Raw genomic sequence first — 4,988 nt, 5'->3', positions numbered from 1 at the left:
TCAGCAGTGAACATGCCTTGTGCCCTTTCCTGCCCTTGCTTTTTTCACCGACTCTCCCTATTTCCACCTGCCATTGTCCCTTTCCATCCCTTTGTACTTATCCTGCTGCTGACCCATAGAACCAGACAGGATTCTAATACAATTTTAACCCAACACTAGCCACTGGCTGTCTGTATCAGAAAAATACAATTTCTCCTTGAGTCTCTCTAGCTGCAGGATTCACCATAGGGCACTTGGCTGGAGACCTGTGGCCATTGCCCTACATCCCAGCCTAGCGCTGCCTCTAAGATCAGAACACCATGTGTTAATTTAATTGGCAAGAACAATTTTTTTTTTAAATAATGTGATTCATTAATGCTGACATGTGCCCTACAGAATATTGTGAACTATGATTTTAAAATGAACCTTTCATCAGTCTGCATGAATAAATTACTGACATCCAACAATATGCAGAAATAATTTAAATTTGTAGCAAAGCTGGGCTTTTTAACTATTAAAAAGTCTTACACTCGGTGACTTTGTCTAGGCTATTACTAGTCTACTGCATTCAGGAGGAATCTTTTCTTGTCTTTCAGTGATCAGACTGCAACATTGTAGAGACTGTTCATTTTCTTTTGAAGATATTTATAGATAAAGAAAAATGTATTCTATGTATTTTAAAATTGCTGGTACAGTATATACATAACAGGTGTAAATAAAGAACCAGCATGGAGGAACCACCCTAAAACCTTTGAGCACAGTACACTCTGTTACTCACCCTGCAGGACACATGCACACGTACCCCGTGCCAGGTATTTACTTCTAGAAGTACTCATACAGGTTAAACAAGTGTTTAAACTAACATTGTCCTTCAGGCAGCTGATCTGACATAACTATTTATCTTCCATGCAAAGTGCCACGTGAACAAAGCTAACGCAGTGCAGATGCCACTTTCAATACCTGATCGGTGAAACGAAAAAAAAAAAGCAACATTGAAGTTTAGAAATAAATATATGATAAAGTTTTGTTAATGTTGCTTTTTTGTGTTGTTTTGTATGTGTTGTTTAGCATATAAAATAAGGCTATGTACACATGTGAAATGATTCTCACAAATGGCAAAAATTTCTGCAGCGCTTGCCCAGTTTGTGCAGCGGTCCGTCCTGACGAATTCGTGAACGACTGATGGGGAATGACGGCTATATAAATCTAATTTAATAAACCTTTCCAAGGCAGGGGAGGATACACCTTCATCAGTGAAGCTTGGTGATCCAGCAAACCTGAAATGGATTTCTTCAAAGTCATTTGCTAGCAAATGTTTTGCTCCAGCCTTCTAGAGCTTTAATAAATCAGGCCCTATATGTCAATGTTTAAAAGCGGAATAGGGTGCAGCTTGCTTGTCCTCCTTGCTCCTCTCTCCATAGAACAGAATGGACCCTGAGTGTACAGAATTTGTTGGTTCTTCTATCACTCTTTTGTTGCTGGAAACCTTCATAAAAGATTGTTTCCAGCTACGAAAATTGCAGGTGTGTATGCAGCCTACATCACCTAGATTGCCACTTTGACAATGCCTTCCTTCTGTGAGACAATATAGTAGTCACTATTAACATTGCACATTGAGCCAAAAGGAAATCCTCCCTACATCAGAGAAAGCTGCTTGTTTGCAGAATTTATTGCAGACCTAAGTGTAGCTCACACAGATTACTATTATGTACATTTGCTGGTCATGGTATTCTGACTTAAATTCTGCTTTTTTAAAACAATCCTTGTTCTGTGCTAAAAAATGACGTAAACTCACAAACAATGGGTTTAAAATGGGGAACATCTAAATGAGTGTTTCTTTGAATTTTTAACATTAGGGAACCCATTGAAATAATTTTAAGGCCAGGGTACCCCTTCTTTAAATACTGCATTCACAGCTCACAGGATATTAGTGTGGTGGTCAGTAGGAAGAATTGTTCTTACATTGCTGGCTATAGGGAAGAACGTCACTATTAGGCTACGTACACACTTGCAATTGTTCTCCTCCGAAAATCGGCCGATATGGGATGAGAATCTGGCGTGTGTACAGCACTCGTCGTCCATCGTCCAAACGACCGACCTGGCAGATCCATGGATGATGGACGACGAACGATCCTAATAAAAGTAAAGGGGGAAAAGCTGAGCAGGGTGCCGCTCGGTCGTTCTCTCCCTCCTCTCTCCTGCTGTATGTATAGCACTCATTCATTCGTGCAGTAGTTTGTCATTGGAAAGGATCAGGAAAGATCCTTTCCAATGACAATTATTGCACGTGTGTATGCAGTCTTACACATAGCCAGAAAGATCATTGGTATCAGTTAAACTGACCTCATTGCTTAAGGAACCCCTAGCAAATCTCTGGAAGAATCCAGGTTAAGAAACACTGATCTAAATGCATTCATTAAACCCATGCAATACCCAGGTATGTGGGTAGGTAGGTAGGTGAACTCTGATATCTATTTATGTATATTCTTATGTGATCCTGTTTTTCACTATTTGGTGCATTTGCTATATTTGTTTAATAAGTACCTGTCCATCCTGCAGAATATCTTGTGAGCTGATAACTGTGCAATCTGCATATGTTATCAGTTAGTATTGTTCTCTGTGGGTTGCAGAACACTTCCCCCTTGAATATGTACCTGAACCATAACTGAAGTTGTCACCATAGGATCACCAAGTGAAAATTAAAGGCTAGGAGCCTGAATAAGAAAACAAAGTGAGCCACCATATCTAAAGACCAGAATGTTGCAATAAATTCTGTGAGTACCCTCGATGGGATAAAGCAACTCTACAGACCCAGGGACATAGGGCTCTATTTATAAAACAGGGAACCAGACATTCATTTCTTAGTGGGAATCTTCCAAGTCCATGTGTATTGATGGCAGTAATTGATTTCCGCCAGGGAATGTTTGAGGGAATGTCAGATTCACTGTTTTACAAATAGAGTCCTTAGCCTACCAAGAAATGTCTGGCACTTCCAGCACTCCCCCTCAGCCGTACTTTTCCTTGCTACTCCAAGGCATGGAGGAGCAGAGATGCACTTTGCATTTAGAACATTCGGCAATATTGGACTGGCGACTGGAGCCGTGAGATTGACTATGTGCCCTGGCCAACTAGATGTTTGGCGAAGCCCCATCGTGTTGTGCATAGCTCAACAAATTTAAAAATAAAGGTTAAAAAAGACACAATTTCCACTTTAAAGAAAGGGCCCAGGACATAGGATTCATAGGATTATTGGTTTGGTGAAGACAGAAGGTGTTTGCCTTCAGACTCTTCTTCTCTCTCTGAACATGACAGGAAGGATTAGAGTACAAGGGAGAAGAATGTGTGTATTAAAACCCCAAAAATTCATCTTAGGGTGCAATACTTACCTTAAATTAGAGTTGTCATCCATTGTCTTCCTTTTCACTCCAAGATATCCTTAGTTTCTCTAGTTCAATAATGCCCAACAATACACAACCCAGAAAAATGGAGAGATGCTGTAAGTGCAGGGTGTCATCAGTCCACACCTTGGGTAAAGGTAAAGGACCCCGGGGTCCTTTATTCACAATTTAATGATGCAGAGGGTGGCTATGACTTTGTCATATCAGCATGCCCCTTTCTGGATTATCCAGGACCCTGTTGGTCAGAAGAGGTCCTTCTGGCCTGAATTCAGGTGGTTTCTTTCTCCAGCACCATTAAATACAAAGATATCAATTCTGCATATACTGGCCCTGCAGATTCCCCTTTAAAAGTAAAACTTTTCCAGACCTACTTTATTTTACCATCTGAGATATAAAGAGACATGATATTAAAATGTCTTTGAAACCCTGGCTGCTCTATCTCATACAGGAGTCGTCTTATTACTCTCTACTGAGAATAAGGAGGGGAACAGTACTTATAAAATATTCATTGCATTTTGTGTAATCCTTTAAGATTAAAATCCAAGCAGATAAGTGCGCAGTAGGAGGAGGTAGGACATGGAAAGAAAACGGCATTCAGGATAGGGAAAGTGACAATTAAAAGTCATCCCAATGAAGAAAACATTTTTGTTCAGCATCAGGATGCAAGGAGCAGACGGATGATCAAACGCAACCAATCGCATGGGAGCTTTGGAAATTACAGTGTCAAGATAATAATAAAGAAGAGTTAGTACATAGTAACTACAAGCTTGTCATTATCATACAAAACATATTTTAGTTTATTAAAAGATAAATGTGTAAGAAAATATTTTCAGTTTATAAAATGAAGGGTGAAATTGCAAAATAGAATGCTAACAGAGCAGACTTCATCGTCTTAATCAAGCACTCCCAATGAAGAATCCTTTAGGGCCCCTTTACACCAAAGCAATGCATTACAACACGTTTTATGTGGCATAAAGTGTGTTAATGTGCATTCTTAATAGGCAGCCAATACACCACAACTAGAGTTTGCCCTGATTTAATTAAATCCATTTGCTGGATTAGCTTCAAAATCTGACGAATATTTGTGTTCCATTAAATTTTAATCAATTTGCATTGAAGTCAATGGGGGCTAATAGTGCCAGGAATCCCAGGTATTGCACCATTGACCATATTTGGTCAATGATGTCACCTGGGATTCCCAGCACTATTACTGCAAGAGGTGAATTATGGTCATTGTGATTGATATGGATTACATTGCTGGAGGTCACAAATGACACTGGACTTGCTTGTTTTTTTTGTTTTGTTGTTTTCATTTCCTAAAATTATTTTTCATGGTGTATGTTTTGTCATTTTTATTTTTTTGTGAGAATGGGTAAGGGTTACTAATGTACTAGAAGTCTGTATAAGGGTACATTAGTACCCCTAACCTATTCTCACATTGCAGAAGGTACCCATTAGCCTATTTATGATAATGGACCTTCCAGGTTCCACCATGCTTTTACCACATGTTACCAAAACACATAGGCATGAGGCCATCCTCATAAAAATGTAAAAACTATCACTAAAACTCCATAAAAATGCAACATTTAATATAATGACAAAAGTTATTTT

The sequence above is a fragment of the Pyxicephalus adspersus genome, chromosome 4 (assembly GCF_032062135.1).
Source record: "Pyxicephalus adspersus chromosome 4, UCB_Pads_2.0, whole genome shotgun sequence".
NCBI lineage: Eukaryota > Metazoa > Chordata > Amphibia > Anura > Pyxicephalidae > Pyxicephalus > Pyxicephalus adspersus.
The sequence above is the reverse complement of the archived record's forward strand: the minus strand, read 5'-3'. Positions refer to the sequence as shown.